This window comes from Aquila chrysaetos, chromosome 5 (assembly GCF_900496995.4).
Source record: "Aquila chrysaetos chrysaetos chromosome 5, bAquChr1.4, whole genome shotgun sequence".
Classification (NCBI taxonomy): domain Eukaryota; kingdom Metazoa; phylum Chordata; class Aves; order Accipitriformes; family Accipitridae; genus Aquila; species Aquila chrysaetos.
In genome coordinates, this window is record NC_044008.1 from 65,711,136 (window position 1) to 65,729,313 (window position 18,178).

Genomic DNA, 18,178 nt, shown 5'->3' on the forward strand with positions numbered 1-18,178 from the left:
GAGGCTGAAACCTGCCTTTCAGGAGCAAACGCCCGTGAGTGGCAGCAAAACAGCAGAGCAGCTTTGTAGGGAAAGCTGGGATGGCTGTCAGGGGTGCCCAGCCTGTCCGGAGGGAGGAGTGCACCCATGGGTGCTGGGAGAGGACGCATCTGGCTTGACGTCCGTGGGTGATGGGGATGGGGGAGGCTGTGGCTCTGCACGTGCTGCTGAGTTTTCTCAGGACATGTTACCCATCCGGCAGCCAGGCTCCTCTGAGCAACCTGTCCCCAGGGAATGGCTTCTCCCCTGGAAAACAATCTCCATGCTGAAAAAAAAATAGAAAAGGAACATGTCTGTTAATTTAATCATATTAAATGTTCCTAAAAATCACATCTGCGCTGTACAACAGCATGCCAGAGGTCTCTGGAGGAACAGATGCAGCAGGACCGGTGAGGATTAGGTGCAGAGAGATGGGCAAAGGAGGGATTTCTGGAGGAGGGAGAGTAAGATGTGCCAGCAGGCAAGTCTGAGAGCCCCATCCTCCATGACCACAGCCCGGCCAGCACTGCAGGACACCAGCCCTTGCCCCCACAGGGGCAGCACTCTGTCCTCAACACCACCGCGGATGAGCCACGGCACGGCTCCCCTCGGTGCGGCGTGGGAGCCAGGCGATGCCCCGCATGCTAACGAGGAGGTCCGGGAGCTGCTCTGGGCGAGGATGGTCCCTACGGGCAGCTCCTCTGCGACAGCCGGGATGTCTGTGTTCATTATGCACATCCCTTTCATGCCACCTTCATTATTCGCATGCTATCTAGTGTCATTAAGATATCAAGTTCATTTAGGTACATCCACATTGGCAGTTTAATTATGTCTGGGTACTACTCTGTATTTTATTCATGGACTATCTGGGGGCGGTTGTCAAACACAAGCCCAGGAGATAAAGGTTCGGTGGCTGCAGAATGATAATGTCCTGCTGGTTCCCTTTTGACAAATACACATGCCAGTTATTACCAAACTGATTATTTCATTCATTAACACCACATACATCAGCTCCCTTCACCCGGTATTATTGTATACATTCATCTTTTCATAAACAATTACCTGACAAGGTTGGGAAAGGCAAGTACTGGGGAATTAATGCTCTGGTGGGAAGTTCCTGGCATGGGTTAGTAACAAGGTGCTGGGGGGGTGTGGGATGCCCTGTTAGCGTGATCGCTTCATTAATCAAATTAGGGACAATAGCACGTCACATGTGTGCCATGTTTTCCAACAATACCGAACCCGTTTGCATTGTGCCGGGAGCTCAACGGATGGGGCTCCCCGTCCAGTTTGCGGTGATGGGGGAGATGAAATGAAAGCCACGGGACCCGGCAGGACGGCTTGGAAAGCATTCATTGCAGCCAGACCATGGTGTGCGTTTCTCATCTGCCCTTTTCTTTTTTTTATTATTATTATTATTATTGTCGTGAGGAACATTTGCATGAGAACAGGTTCTTTGTTTATTGTTTGTGCCTTTTTTCCGGCTTCCTCATAGTGCTTTCCTGGAGCTGTAACCCTCCACGATAGCATTAGCAGTGGTGGTGGGAATGATTAAGACACCATGAACATGCAACCATCTGGGGAACAAAACCCCCCTGGGTCTTCTTTCTACATTTTTTTAACTGTAAAAGGCTGGTGATGGAGAAAAAAAAAAGTACAGGGAGACGTGAACAGTGAAGAATAACCAAACTCACAAAATAAGTGATTCCTGCAGCTTTCTTAGAGATTGTGGTGAAACCCACCGGAGAGGACGAGTGACGCTGCTCGCCCAGCTGGAGGTTGCTCTCGCAGTTTGGATCTGCCGCGAGTAGCATCTTCCAGCACATTATGTCCAACATTAACCCCTGTGGAAGGAATCAGACCTGGAGCTGCTCTCAGCAATTTCCCTTGAACACACAGACCACATGGTTTCAGTGTGGTGTTGGTCCCTTATTTCTTTCTTTAAATACATTGTACCATCAACTGTCTCCACCAGCAAGCTCGCTCCCTCCAATACGGAGAAGGAGCAGCTGCAGGAGGCCACCAACACAGCCAGAATCAATTCAGCTTTTCACTCAAGCAGACACGCTTGGAAAGTAATGCTTCAGGGGTCACACTTCTGCACTACTCCAGTGCAGGATTTGCAAACTAAATAAAGGATCTGAGTGAGATTTAAGTGCCTAACTCCCTTAGGCCCCTTTGAAAAAAGCCCCCACTGGAATAACTAAGAAGCTTTCGCTGTGCTTTTGCAAAAGCATTAATCCTCCTTGCTATCTCCACGAGTCTCTTTGATCACACTTCAAAATCTTCATCTCCAGGGGTCCTGTCTGGGCTTTCCAAAGTGGCTTAAGTGCAGATGTCTCGCTGCTTCTTGGGGAGACCTGGGCTCCCAACACCCAGAATCACTTTTCAAAGCCCCCCCTCCCCGTGGCTCTCCATACTGGGATGGAAAGATCACACCACGCCAAGGTTCCCAGGGGTGCCGCTGCCCTGCAAGGTGAGACCACGGGGTGATGTCCAACTGTCGTGGTGGGCCATGGTGTCAGCATGGATTTGAAATCCCTTCTGCTGTTAAGAGTATCAGCGTGGGCTTAGCCATTTTTTTCCTGCATTTTCTTACATTTTCCTTGGGGAGGGCAATGAAAGAGGGGGCACAGTCAGGCTGGGTTTTCTCCTCTTTGTGGATGCTGAGAAATGAAGGGGGAAGGAGGGTTGGCCTTGCTAAGCAGGGCAGCCTTGGAAAAAGAGAGGCTGAGGGTCATCTTCAGGAGCCGATCTGAAACTCCCAGCCCATGCCAGTTCGGTGCTGAGTGAGGAAGATGAGGGTTTATTGGCCTGGATCCAAATGACTCAAGTTGACTCATGAAGCTGAGGTCACTAATTGGTTGTTTTATCCATTCATATTCTGCAGAGCACTTTCATTCTGGTTTTTTTTTTACATTAATGAGCTGGATTCACTCTTAGAAACCTTGGTGTCATGCTAATGCCCAAGCAACAGCCTCCGCATCCCCCCTGCGTTCCCTGTGCAGCGACGTGAAGGTGAGCGTGGTACAAACCTACGGACCAGCCAGACCCGAGCTAGATGCTGTACAGTTTACTCATGAAATTTAGATCTGCTATCAACAAAACTTCCTGAAATATGTCAGATGAGTCTGATACCAGGTTAGACAGTGATGCATTCCCTGGGAGGAGGTGGAATAGCTGAGCACAGGAAAAGAGCTCTTAACGCGCGACCTTATGAGCTGTGGCTGAAATCCCGTAATAGACTGCGGGGCTGGAGTAGGCCAGGGTGCGATTGCTCAGCTCAGTTTCTTCAGCACTAGCCCCTGCCTTGCCCAGAACTTGCAAATTAGGCTAGGAGGAACCTTTTTAAGCTTTCTATTTTCTGGAGACTTTTGCCCTCTTTGCACTTGGCTGCTTTGCTCCAGGAATGAAAGTAGGGAGCCCTTTCCCAGCCATTAAAGTTTCATTTAGCAAAAGGACAAAGAATTGGCACGGGAAGGATGAAGAATGACTGTGAGGGTAAACTTCTGTGACTCCATATATTTTAGATCATAGCCTGAGGTCAGGCTCTCTTTTTTTATAATACAGATAGAGGACTTTTTGGCCTTGCAGCAGGAGGAAATGCATAGTGATATATAAAGAAGTCACTTCTCAGCATAATTTAAGAAACAACCTCTGTTCTCAAAAAGTGTGTGTGGGGGTCCTTTGAGGTGTCTGGCTGTTTCATAAAGCTCTCCATTGATGTGCACGCGCGCACAAACACACACACAAAGCATCTCCAGAAGTATAGGGCATGTCACAGTATTTTCCAAAACTTAATAATCTCTGTTGAATCGTTTAGGACTCCACAACAATATAGTGGAGGATGGATCCTTTTATCTCTGCAAAGAAGGGAGGAAGCCCATCTCCTTGCTCCCGACAAACCCTGGCAGTTAGTCTATTAATCCGCAGGGACACAGGAGTGTCCAAAACTCCCCCAGAGCAGCCAAGTGGCCCAAGTGAGTCCCAGCCTCCTGCTCCCACTGCCCATGTCCAGTATTATTTCCCTACCTCCGGCTTCAACTGCTTTAATTTAGCTACTTTAGTTCCTGCACTCACTAGGTCCTGATTTTTGGTCTCTCAGATCTGGTGGGATTTCTCCTCCTCCAGAGGCAAGGAGGATGGAGGAACACCTTTTTTTCCTGAATCACGTCCATTCAGTGGTTTTCTGTGTACTTCCAATTTCCAGGCAATGTTTCGTTTGCCTGCAGCTTCTCAACCACTGCCCCTCTCTCCAGCTCCTCTCCCATCCTTCTCTTCTTCCATGTGAAGAACACATGCATTGCGGTGAGTCTGCATGGCTGAAGGTACACCTGTGTTTGTGCCTAAGAAAAATGAGGCAGACATGGAAAACAAGCAAATCACATTATATATTGCAGGCAATAATGTAGCTCCCAGGGGACAGAGATAATATAGTGAGAGACAAAGGAACAATAGACTTTGCTGGCCTGAGCGCTCACTTGATTGTGGCTTTTCTGAAATTATTCTTGACTTCCTCTGCATGAGTGGCGAATCGGGCCTCGGAGCTGATAAGAGATCAGGATGTGGTCCGGGGGCTGTGGTGGGGATGCGCATCATTTCGTACGGGAGCCTTTGTCGTACATATTGCTCTTAGGGGGAGGCTCTTGCTCTGCACAGGAGCCCCGTAGCACAAGCGATGGGGATTATTTTAAAGCTGGCTGTGATTTTTGTGGTTTGGAAAAACACGCCACTGCCTGAGGGACTTTGTCCAGAGAACTGTATTGATTTGCGTTCCCATTTAGGGGTGGGTGCTGCAGCACAGGTCAGGCGTGCCATTAGCAGTGGCGGGGGGGAAGCAGCAGAGATTCCCTGAGTTTTGCATGCAGAAGGAGGCATCAGCATGAAACCGCTGGCATTAACCATGCAGGGTGCTTCCCCCCACATCGCAGCTGGGGTGCTTGCAGGACACGACGGGGCTGTTAGTCCCCAGGTTTGCAGGCAGCTGAGCGGGGCACAGGGCCAGGTTCAGGCAGAGGCTGTCAGGGTGTGTGATGGGGATGGCTTTCCTCACCAGCCCAGGCGGCGAGGAGCCTTCCAAACCAAAGCACTGCTGGCTTTTGGAAAAATCCCAGCTGGGATGCTCTGCTGGGGGGTCCCCAAAGTTCCCTCTACAGAGGCAGCCGATGCTTTGAGATGTGCTTCAGACTTTCCTTCTCGCCTTCTTTCCTCCCTTTCTTCTTTTCTTCATTTTCCTTCTTTCCTTCTCCTCCTTCCTTCTCTTTTTTCTTTCTCTTCTCTTTCTTCTTTCTTTTTTCTTTTCATCTTTTTCTTCTTTCTTTTCCTTTCTCTCTGTCTTTCTCTTTCTTTCTCTTCTGCTTTTTCTGTCTGTCTGTCTTTCCACCTTTCTTAGACCTCAGCAAATTCCAGGAAGGCATCAGTTGTCTTTAACACCCAAAGGAAAAATCGAAGGGAAGGGTTCAATTACTTGCATGAAAAATGAGTCTCCTAACCGAGGTCTATCCATTTGCTAGTTGTGCTTGTTTTAAAACTGAATTATAGAGACTGCACATTTTTCTGGAGACAAATGCATTAATTTTTCTCAAAACAGACAAGAGGGAAGCAGAGGGAAAATAAGATAATAAGAGTTTCCACAGTGATTTATATGCCTTTGTGAAAAATAATGGGGGCAGACAGCAGCGCGCACCGGCAGCCCGTGGGGGGAAGGGGCAGGGGGGTGGCAGGGACAACTGCAAGGAAAACTGCCAGAAGTCCAAGTACGATTGTTGGTTTTAGATGATATAAGATCACTTTATGTCTCTGGCTGGCTTGAAAAATCTCTCTTTCTCTCTCTATATATACACACATAAAATATATGCCATATGATGCACTTAAAATCAGCACAGGCTATACTGTTTATACAGGAAAGGATTGTGTTTCTCACCGACCTCTCCCCAGCCCTCCTTCTTCTGCCGAAGGATAAACTGGGACCTTTAGAAAACAAAGCGGTGGCTACAATTTTTAACAGATTTGCTCTTGCATATATTTATATAGGGCAGGCGAGCCCTTCCCCAGGGCTGGCTGCCTGCACTCTCGGGCAAAAACCGGGGGGGGGGGTGAGTTTATTTTTTTTTATCTGTTCACTTTGGTTTGATTTATATGCTAAAAGAGATATTTTTATCATAGTGCATAGTAAATTGGGTTTCTTTATTGCTCATGAGAGCTGTTTTCCAAAATTGGACTATTTATATAGTACACTGATTGCAGTGTATTTCCGATCTTAATGTCTAACTGTAGGGAATAAAAAAAAATTATACCGAATCGTATTTTTTTAAAAACTGCAACCTCTTTTGAAATAAGATGAAATGGGTAACTTTTTCTTGAGAAGATATTGTGGCACTCAGCAGCTCCCAGGAAATCATCTCGTTTTAGCAAGTAAAGGCTTTTGGTGGGAACTGGAGACTCTAGAAGGTTTTGAAGCAGTTTTGCGGTTTCCCCATTGGCGTAATCCACGGGAAACAGGTCCGGGAGGCCAAAGGCCACCGGGGCTGTAGTACCTATGCTGATGTGTCTCTCCAATTACTTATAGGAATGATTCAGTGAATTTATTCCCCGTTGGTTTCTGAGTAGAAAATCCTGCAGCATTCAGACGGATACGAGAGCAGAAGGAGGCTGGAAGTGATGCTTTAAAGCAAAACCTAAATCTGTTCCAGGGCAGATGGTTAATTGTGCGGTTCAATTTATTTGCCTAATGCAAATCACGTCCCGTTTGCCCATGGCACCGGGGGAACCAGGTTCCTGTTTGTTTTGCTAAAAACTGGGCTGAGATTTCCCTGCATCTTCTGCAACTCCCACGTGAAGGTCCCCTGCAGCGAGAAGGCTTTGTGGTCCGTAGCGGAGGATCACCGTATCTCCAGGGCTGGTGGAGAGGAGAAACATCAGCTCCCGCAGAGAAGGACTGGGATGGGGATAAGCTGCCAACATGGTGTTGGTTTGCAGGATTCAATCTCCCATCTTCATGGCTCCAGGCCCGTGAAGGTGCTTTAGTGGATGGCAGCATCCCCTTCTCCCTTCTCAAAACCAGGCGCTGGGGTGTGTCTGTGGGTCTGGGCCCCCCCAGTCCCCTCTGGCCTTGGACCAGGAGGGTGTTTCAGGGGGTTCCCAACTTCCCAAATGGGCCTAATTGAAGCCTAAAGAGATTTTTCACAGATTCATGGCTTTTCAAAGGAGAAATTTGCATATTAATAAGAAGCTGTTCAGACTGATTGGCTTAATGTGTTTGGGGTAAGTATAATTAAATGTCAAGGGAAATATATCATGAAGTAATGAAGCTGAAGCTAATTTATCAAAAAATGAATCCTAGAGAGGGAGACATTTCCAATAATAAACAGTTCTTTAACCTTCCTCTTTAAGATGATTTGCTTAGTCAGGGCTGAAATGTGCGGTCTTGAAGATCCTCGAGTGAGAGAGACATGAGATGGTTATTGGGTTGAGGGTGGAGGTTTTTTTCCATGTTCTCCCCAGTATAAACCCCTCTGCCCTGGGACCCCGAGGCTGACCCCATCAAGAGGGTTCACCCAGGTCCAAGTAAAGGGAAGGTGCACCTCTGGTCCCTCCAAGGCCACCACCAGCAGCTGGGAGGATGTTTGGGGGGGATGTACACATGTAAGACTTCAGGGGTGCCCTTAGGGAAGAAAAATGGGCTTGAAGTTTAATTATATCAGATGTTGGGGTCACTTATGCCCTTTTTTTATCTCTTCCATCAGTCTTTTCTCTTTATTCTGTAAGCTTTCCAGAGCCCGTGCCACCTCCTGCTCTGTTCACATACTAGCCAGGGCTAAAGATCAGCCCGTATAGGCACATCTTTAATATGAACAAAAAATGCAGTGCACATTCAGAATTGTGATGCAGGTCCCCAAACTGGGTATTTTAACATGGTAATTAAGGAGGGTCAGGTCCAGGCTCAAGGCCGTGCCAGTCCCTATGAAGGCTGTGACTCTTCCGCATCTTTCTATGTGATGGAAAGAGGTTGTGAGCTCTCTCGCCATGGCACAGCCATGCACTGGGCAAACAGGCATGCACTTCTCAGCAAACCTCTGCTTTGGGTGAGTGCAGGGGTCATAGGATTCGTTTCCAGCCATGCACTGACTGTCCTCTGCCATCCACCTCCAGCAGTGACTTACTTACGCCCGTGCACAGTGGAGCGTGCACTGGGAGCTCTTGATTTGCAGTTTGTGCACTTGTAAGGGAGAAAGGCAGGGTGCAAGGCTGTAAAAGGATTGTGCCCATCATCTCAGCTGGAAAATCCTCCTGTGGCGTAATATGGCACAGAGGGCAATCAGCAGGTTGCAGAATAATAGAGGAATCTGTAGAAGAGAGCAGAAGTAGTGTCTATTTTGATTAAGAGGCACCACAGTTACAATAAAAAACAGCACCAAAAAGCCAACAGCACCAGCCACCAGAAGCCTGAACTTAGCCAAGCAAATCCAGCCAGGAAATGAGGAATCACTTTTCATTTACGCTGGAAATATGACGAAATCACTATGGGCCTGATTTTCTCCCTGGTAAGACTTGGCTGGTGCTGCAGGGATTTGGCAAAGGCCTCATGCCTTATACTTGGAGCCCTGACCACTGCTGGGGTTAAGCTGTTGCTGGGGAAGGTAAGTGGTGCTGGAGAGGCCACTGAGATGTACAAACACGGGGATCAAAGAATGCATGCGGCTGCTGTGGGACGTGATGAGTGCTGGGTCCAGGTCTGATGGGGAAGGGCAGTGTTTGTGCTCCCCAGTGCACGGCATACCCCAAAACTGCATGCTCACTAAAGCTGCTGGGAGTGCCCTGAGAGGAGCTCTAAGGCAGGATTAAAGACCAGACTTGTGGCCAGGCTGAGCAGGACTCCTCGGCAGCAGAGATGGCCGATGAACCCATCCCCAACCCCAGCAGAGAGAGCTCCTTTTGTTGGTGCCTGGGGGTGTCTCCATTCCCGTACGAAGGATGGAGACGTGGTAAAGGGGGCTATGGCCAAGGGCTCCAGTGCTCTTCATCTGCTTCTGGTAGGCAGACGGCTGGGCTCTACCAGCAATGCCACTGGGCAGGACCCAGCATCCTCCCAGATGGATGCAGAAATGTGCCACGATGACTTGGTTTTTGAGCCATTGGCAAGAAAACAACTACAAAACACCCCTTTTCCAAACCCCAGCTGGTCAGCCCGGAGAAAGCGGCGGTGCCACCTGTGATTGCCTCAGCTCCGATGAGTTTCTTGTTCCAGCAAAGAAAATCAATGGCTTGCATGGTTAATGGCATCAGAGAGTTTCTGCTTGTTGATAGCACTTAGGCATTGGCGGTCTCTGGGAGATGCCCAGATGTGCTTCCACGCGCAGCAGATTTTCAGGAGCCTCTCAACACGGTTCCTTCTCCCAGACGGGTCACGGGATGCTGGGCCAGCGGCATCGCCTCTCGCCAGCGGCATCGCCTTCGCTAGGAGCCAGGAGGCCACCGGGCGCCAGCCTGAGCTCAGGGCTCACCGCTTACCTGCTGCCCTCAAAGCAACAGCTCTGCCCATCAATAATTGATCAGAGCAATTAGGCAGAGGGCTTGCATGTTGTAATTAGCTCTGATCAGTGCAGTCTCCCTTCCTGGAGAGGGGAGGGCGCAGTGGGGCAGCAGCCGAGCACTGAAAGCACAGCGGGGGGACGGTGCTGTTGAGCAAAGACCCCCGTGCAGCCCCTCTTTGCGTGCAAATGCTTCCCTGCCGCTTCGAAACACCCCACGGCACCCGCAGCCCCATCGCTCCAGGGCCGGGGAAGCCGACACAAAGCTACGCGTGTGCCTGCTCCTACGGGGGGCTCTCAGGGGCAGAATGAACCCCTTATCTTGGGGACACTGCCGCTTCCTGAGAGGTCACCTTGGCCCCGGGTCTGCGGGGCTCAGCCGCCCTGCCCTTGGCCAGGGATTGTTCCTGCTCTTCCTGAGCAAGGTCACGGCCCCCAGATCCGGAAAGAGAGTATCCACCTGCGGAGTTATCAGCAACTGTCTGTGCAAACAAGCCACTTTCTCCGCGGCGTTTCTTTGATGGGTTTCCCAGCTCCTCAGGAAGGAGAAGGCTTCCTGGCTGTGACCTTGGGACAGGGTGACACCGGCTCTTACCCCATGAATGCTGCACTGGGAGCTTAGTGCCCATGTCCCTGTTTTGGAAGCACTGAGATTTATGGAGTGTTTTTTCTTAAATGCTGATGTTGTTAAACCTGCTGGTGGCAGGGAGCAGAGCTGCCCGCAGCGCTTGGCATGCAGCGGGGGTGCAATTCGTGGGGGGGGGTCTGCTGAGGACCCCCCCAAGAGGCTGGTAGAGCCCTTGGGTGAGCCCTAGCAGATGCCTTTGCCAGGATGCCCATGTGATGGGAACAGCACGGATGCCCAGATGAGCACGGCCGCCTGCCTTGTCCCTCTGTCTCACCCTGCCCTGCCTGGGCTGGGTTTGGGGCTGGGACAACTGGCTTTAGTTGCTGCTGGGGCTTTGGATGGGGACAGGGCAGACATCTGGGGGTCCCTGTGGCCCTGCAGGCTGCAGTTTAGGCGGAGGTTTGCACCGCGGGTGCTGGCTGCATCCCGTGTCGGGCTGTCAGCCATCTCCTAAACTTCAGAGGGAGCTTAACTGGAAGGAGAGGAGGGAGGGACGGGAAGGCAGTTCCACTGATAAGATGCTGCTTGACAGATACAGTGTGGAAACAGATGCTACCGGCTGCAGATGTAATGAGATACATAAATACCAAGACTTGCTCAAATAAACGCTGGCATCCGCCATAAGGATGAGCTCGGGAGCTCCCGGCGCCGTTAACTCTGTGCCAGCAGCAAGCACAGAGCAGTTGGATTTGGGAGGGTGGGGGAAGGAGAGGCCCTGCCTCTGCAAGAGCGTTTTATTCAGAAAGGTGGCCTATTAACGGTGTGCCACGTTTATCCCCTGCAGCGATGCCTGCGGCCAGGGCTGTGCCTGCAGCACCCAGCGGTGACCGTCCCTGCAGCCCAGGCTCCTGCGCAGGTGAAGGTGCCCACGCTCAGGGCCGGCTGCCTGCCACCGGGTCTGGTTTTTGGGGTATTTTCTAAGTGCCTAAAAGTGACAATAGGCCCTGGGGTGCTTTAAGAACTGCCCTTTCATCCCAGCCCAGCTCAATACAATGAGGCCCTGTTTTCATGTATGCTTTGATTTTTTTAAACCCCTCTGGAGTGTTGGGGATAGTAATAAACCTGTGTCCTGGGAGGGACCTCACTGAGCTGGGCACAAGGAGCATGCCAAAGTGGCAGGAGGCTCCTCAGCACATCTCGGGGGAGCAAATAACCCAGGGACCACTTACTGCTCGTAGAAATGAAGCAGTCCAGCCGGATGTCTTTCCATCCACAGCCAAGGGAGCAGAACCATGATTATCCCAGCAGGTGATGCACTCACCCTGCATGGTTTGCAATGGTTCAGGGGACAGAAGAGCAGAGCCAGAAGAAAAGCCAAGGCCCCTGACTCTACGCAGTTGCTTTGCAAGGACGCAGGTATCCTCTGGGAGATGATGGTTGTGTTGTAGGTCCCCCCAATAACACCTAGATTTCCCTGAGTGTTAGCTTTACCCAGAGAAAATGCCTCGGCAGCAGGATAGATAAGGATGGGAGAGACCCACCGTCTTTGTTGTCCTCTCCCGGGGCTATTCCTGCCTCTTATTTTGCTCCAACCTCAGCCCAAGCCATCCTCCATTAAAACCAATGGCAAGGCTCTCCTTTTGATATTACATGTCAGCTGGACTTGATTTTACATCCAGCAATGCAATGAGTGATTTTCTTTTTTCCTCCCAGACCTCTCTGATCTTTTGCCACTCTCCTTTCAGCTTCCTCAGTCCCACAGCTTTTCTTGGATGTTTTTTTTAAATTTTTATCAGTTTCCTGAAATGCATCTTCCCATTTATTGATTTCACCTGACATCTAAAGGAAGGCAAAGCAGGAGGTTCAGCTAACTCTGACATGCCCTCACAGCTCATCAAAGCAAATTTAGAGCCTTGCTAGAGCTGCCAGGGCAGCACAGCCTCTGGGCTGAGACACCGGCCTCATAGGAGGGACACATTCATCTCTTTAGGCAGCATTTTTAAATTTATATGTACATACACGCTACTGGTTACATCAAGTTATCACTCTTGCCAGAGCATCTTTCTTTTCAGCCATCTGTACATACTATAATGGTACTTCTGGGAGTGCGGGCTCAAGGGTGGGGGAAAAGCAAGCGCTTGTGATAGGAGGTTTTGATTTTTTTTTAATATAAATTCCTGTTGCAGAGTCACTACTTAAAATGATTTGGAAGAAAAAGAGAAATGGAGGTCAGGGGGAGAAGACAACTTTCTGGTGGCTGCAGAAGCACAGGAAGCAATGCACACCGCTTTGGGGGCATGAGGCTGCATCAAGTCATAGTGCTTGCTGTGCCTCAGTTTCCCCATCCTCCTTGTTTGATAGCTTCATGTTGGAGAAGGCTCCATGTTTCCCCCAGGACTGCCAGCTGGGTTACATGCCTGTCACCGTGGTGCCTGGCCCCTTCCTGGAGACAGAAATTCTGGCAGCATTTCTATAGAGAAGTGAGAGGTGAAATAAGCCCGCTCAGACAGTTAATTTTCCCTCTCTGCTCTGCTGTCGTAGCCCCGCCATAGCATCCACCATCGTGCCAGTCACTTAATACTTGACATACAGAAGGCAGCACACAAGTGAGAGACACAGAAAATGCCGTCAGGTGGGACTAAAGGGCCTAAAGGGCACAAGAGTGCCAGCACCCATCTCGGTTGCTGCTTGGTTTTTCAGGTGGTTAATGGAGGGGGGTTTCCCTCAAGCCTTGAACACTGCTGGCTCCCAGAGAATGTATTTTTTCTCCTCCTTCTCCTCTTCCTCCCATATACAAAGACTAGACAATTTTGCACAAAGAAGCCGATATCATTTTGAACCACACTGTCGCTTCGTGGTGCAAAAGCAGGACTCGGGATGGGTGTTTGGTGGTGGGAGAGTATCTGATCCTCCCCACGACCCCGTGTTACATTTCTGGGAGCAGATTTGGTCCTTCCTTGCCAGAAAGGCTCTTCCGTGGGATTCAGGGTCTCGCAGCTGATTGCAAAGCTGTTGGGCTCTTTCGGAAAGAGCAACATTTCTTTGATACGGTTTTTCCTGCGATGACCTCTTCAGTGGCACTTCCTTAAAAACAGCACTTGCCACCGCAAGAGACTTCCTTTCCCATCGCTGCTGTGGGCTGGGGTGCTCCAAACCCCGGCCATTGAATCTGGAGCAAAACCAAACTGCAGCTAGTTTAAGCTGAGCAGGACAAAAAGTAAGGGAGGGCAGATTTTTTTCTTTGAAGATTGCTCTGAGGTGTATATTATCCCATTCATTGACAACTCAGCTCAAGCCATGGAAACAGGGAGGCTCCTTAGGTGCTCTAATATCTGCCTGGGGGTTTTCCTTCCCCACCATTTCTTTCCGTGTATCCCACTGCTTGGACCAGTAGCTCAGGCTAGTGGCAAAGATGGCAAAAGCGCTTGGAGCCTGGAGCAAGATGCCCCCCCAGGCCAGGCTGTCCAGGGAAGGTGTCTTGGGGTGCAGTGTAAGGGTGAGCAATGCCCTTCTGTTTCTGCTGTGTCTCATAACCCTGCTGCAACTTGCAGGCTGTGTAACAGAAAGATCCTGATAGCTAAAGTCACCAGCACCTTTGGGAAAGCCCAGCTCTCTGTAAACAGGCTGTGTAAAACTCCAGCTTCATGTTTCTGCTTCTTTCCCATCCTTTATGCAGCAAGTTCCTGGCCTGCATGCCCTTTCAGGGCTCTGGCCAGGTCAGCGGGACCGCTGCCAAAGATAAGGGTAAACATCGGCGTGCCGGTGACAGGGGGTCTGCAGCGGCAGCTCCTTCGCTGCCTCTGTGCTGCTGCAAATGGGTGGGGAGAGCACTAAGTTGGCCCAGCAGCACGCTAGAGGGGTCCAGGGACACAAACGATGTCCCTGAGCTGCCACTGCCATGCAGATGCTGCGGGTTTTTCTGCATCTCAGGACTTGGTTGATGGTGGTTTTGCACTTTCAGGCTATACCTCTGCCGTGTTTGCTGGGGTGCTTGGAGACCCGCTCTGCTCTCGCCTCTCCTGCACTGATCGAAGCTGTGACTGCCCCGGGGACGGCAGAGGCTGTTGGGGTGAGCGTGTGCCCACATCTCAGCCACCCCCAGTTTGCTGGTGCTGGAACTAGGACAACAGCATTTGGTGAGCAGGGACTGATCTTTCTCCTTTGCTGCTCATTCACCCTGGGTTGTTCCCAGCTGTGGCACCAAGGAGCTGTGTTGCTGCAAGCTGCAAACCCTAGTGCTGATCCAAACCTGTTCTCTGCATCCTCCTCCTCCTCGGTTATATTGCAATTGCCATTTCAGGCAGTGCACAAACTCACTTTTCTGCTGCAGGTGAGCTCGAGGTAGACCTGGCCATGTGCTCAGATGCAGAAGGGTGTACAAGACCCTGCAGCTGAGGCGCTGCTTTGACGCTGGGCTGTGCTGACCCTGGCAGCACAGGGTGGGGGGATGACACCATCAATCCTCTCTATGGCATCAGGCTTGGCACACCTTGTTCTGGATGATCATTTCAATCCATCCAGCCTGGATACCCAGGTTCTGACAGGTGGATTATTTTTTTAAAAGTCATGCTAGTACTGCCAGGGAGAAGGAACAAACCTTCTGGGGTTAAGCGGAGATGCGGACATGATTAGGGCAGGTTTTACTAGAGGCCAAAGAGCACATGGGGCCGATTGCTGTAATCACAGCGGCTTTATTTATCGCTCTGGGTTGCGATGGCATGAGGCCTGGTGAAGAGCTGCCCTTATCTGCCAATGTCAGCCTCCCTTCAAGAGAGATCTGGACTAGATCTATGTGGGAAAGGTTTGCAGCAAGTCCATCCGCAGCCACTTTTAATGCCTTGCATGCTGCCAAGGAGCCCAGGAGGTCCTGAGCAGGACATGGCTTCATCCGGCTGGAAGCAAAGCAGCAGATGGACTGCAAACAGCAAAGTCACCTTGAGTTCTCTGGATCCAGTGACCAAAAGCTGCTCCCACTTCTGTGAGAAACAGCAGCACAGGGCTACTCCTACATGAAACAGGCTGTCCCCATCCAAAAATCTAATTTCTGGAACAACCAATGCTTGTTTTCTCACTAATCACCAGTTTCTCTTGCTTCTTTCAGTTGGTGGGACAGCAGCACAGGTCAGCTGAGGCAAACTGGCTGTTTTAACCCATTTCCCAGCCCCTGATGGAGCTGAGGCGGGTACCCAGCATAGGCTGGTTGCAAACACCAACATCACGTATCATTGCATCTGTTCGTCCAAGCTGAACTTCCAGAAACACAACCCTTGAGTGTTCAGTCTTGTAAGGAAGGAGCCTGATATGTTTTTCTGGTTTCTTGACATAAAGCGATGCTTTCTTCCCCAGAGCTGTGCTCTTGCTAAGAACAGGGGCTCCAGATCAGGTGGCGTCTCTGTGGGCTCTGATCTCCAGGGCAGGGGTCGAGCCAACACCCTGCTTGCCCTGGGAAACTTCAAGTCAAGCCTTTTAAGAGCATCATTGTACAATCCATAAAGAGATATAAAAAGCCATAATAAACATGACACCAAAGATCAGTTCCCACACCAGGGATGGGACCCTGTTACTGGGACATCCTAATGTGACCCCAGCACTAAAGTGACAGTGTGAAGGACTGGCACCCCAGGGTGCATCAGGAAATCCCAGAGCAGCACTGCATGCGTTGCTGGGACCTGTAACTACGTGGTGCTCAGCCCTTGCACAGCATCACCCCCCCCGCCCCAGCCCGGCCCTCCAAGGCAGCCGACCCTGCAACTGCACCTCTCCCACCCTGGCTGGGTGCTGGAGGGTTTGCTGCAGCGGCTCCGAGGGAAGACAAATCCAAACTGTTGCATTACTAAAGTGAAGTCCTGAGAAGTCCACTGAGGTGGGGAGGGGACCACAGCTCCTGTGAGCAGCAGCCCCAAGAGCTCCCTCCGGGACCTTTGGCCGGACACAGGAACGGCCGTCTTGGACGCCACTGCTGGGAAGAAAGTACGGACCTGGAAAAGGCCAGATATGAATGCATGCATAGCCGAAATGCTCCCTTTGAGGAAAGTCTTCCTCCCCTATTAAGTAATTAAATAAAGCCCCGAGCTCTACTAAAATTAAAATAACAGAATCCATTTATTCTGGCAGGGCCCACTGGTGGCTGCTCTTGCCAAAAACATTTTTGTGGTTCTTGTCTTTTCAAGTGGCTCTTTTGCAATAAAACCCAGATGCCATTAGACCAGGGAGGCCTCCAGGCAACTGTTTATGTCCATGAAAGATGCCCTTTGTAATTAATTAATCTCCCAAAAGCTGTGGTAGCACATTCCCTGTGGCTCCTGGCGTGTCCCTGCCCGCCGGCCCTGGCAGCGGAGGTGCGTGCTCATTCCTGGGCGCTGAAGAAAGCTTTTGTGTTGCAGCCTCCCCATGAGAAGGGTTAAGCTCCTCCTTGGGAAGACACAGCGGAGATTTCAACACTTATCAAAACACAAACAGAAGTTAGCGCGCCTTCCCGCTGCCCTCGCCCTGCTGCTGGTTCAGCGGCTCCTGCTCTTGCTCAACAGCAAATTGCAGTTGTAGGAGGCTGTGTTACAGGGGTAGGGATCAGCTGGGGACTGAGCTGGCAGGCAGTGGGGAAGGGGGGCAACAACCTGGCTCCTTCAGCCTTTCAGAGGTGCTTCCAGGTGACCCGGTTGTTGCAGGGTTTCCAAAGTAGAGGGCAACAATACAACATCTGAGAAATGAGGGCTTGGTGCACATGGGGGAAAAAAGGTGATTCGTGAGACTGCCCTGAGCAAAATAACATACGAACAGCTGCAGTGGGCCAGAGCAAAGAGCCATCCAGCCCAGTACCTTCTTTCAGATGGTGGCTGGTATCAGGTATCTACAGAAGAGCACATGAAAGCTGGTGGTTTGTAGGGCTCCTTCTCCTGTTATCTCCTCCCAGCTGAGGGCAATCGGGGTTGGGGGATCCCTATGGCTGAAGCAGCTCTGGGACTCTCACATTTCATTGCCACCTACTCATTTCATGCACCTTGAATTTGACCAGTCTGTTTCTGAACCATTCACACTTTTGGCCTTTGCAGCATTAGGTGTGGCAAATCCCACCGTAGAATTATGTATCTGCTTGGCAAAGACCATCCTCGTGCTGGTTTTGAAGCTGTCTCCATCCTTATTGTCTGCAACAATTGCCTTGATGTCTTCACATGCTTCAGGATGTGTGAGAGCTCTCTCATACCCTTCAGCTTGTTTCTTCTCCGCCTGAATGTCCCAAATTCATGGAGTTTCCCCCAAACAGAAACCCTCAGCAGAGACCAGCAAAGATTCTTTAGGACCATGTCTTTGCTCAGCCTCTATGTAATGTGGTTGCAAATAGAAAGAATTGCTTTAGGAAGGGTCAGTCCTCGCTGCCTCATTTGTAACATAACGACTCAGCCTGGGGTTTGGTTGTTATTGGTGTTTTTAGCTGTTGTTGGCTTTTCATTGTTGCTTTTTTGATAGATGAGTTTAATTTTGCTGGCATATTGCACAGGTTTGCAAACCAGATGTTGCTGCTGCAAGACGGTAACAATAACGCAGGCAGGGAGCAGTTCATCACAGCACACGGGTGTCGCAACTGCGGCGAGGTCAAAGACGAGGGGTCAGGGCGTGAGGGGGATGCGGGTCCCTGCTCCTCGGGACCCGGGGCTGCAGTTGCCATGAGAACTGCTGGTGGCATGGCGGTGAACCTCGCCGGCACTGCAGCCACCTCCCATCCATCTCCCATTCCCCCCGGGAATGACTGGACCGTTGGAAGGAGACCAAGCTGCGGAGAGGAAAACTGCTGAGAGCCTGAAAGGTGGGATGAGTTTGTGTAACCAGATGATGATCGTGTAAATCACTGGGTTTTTGCAGATGCTGGCTCCTATCCCGAGGTGATACACGGGGCAATGCGAATGTGAGGGGATGGGATGGCATGTGGTGTGGCAGGCAGGGGTGAGCAAGGAGGGGAGCTGGGAGCACCCAGGAGGAGCAAACGGCCACTCATATGGCTCCTACACCTTTCTGGGTTGCCTTGTTTAACACAGGGGACCTCAGGTTATCCTGCGGCCAAATCCTG

General features: G+C 50.7%; 1 protein-coding gene across 1 annotated transcript in view; it reads left to right on the top strand.

The window, feature by feature from the left end:
* HS3ST3A1 (heparan sulfate-glucosamine 3-sulfotransferase 3A1) overlaps window positions 1–18,178 on the top strand; it is a 40,497-nt gene that overhangs the window by 16,033 nt on the left and 6,286 nt on the right. The gene's annotated exons all lie outside the window — the stretch shown is intronic.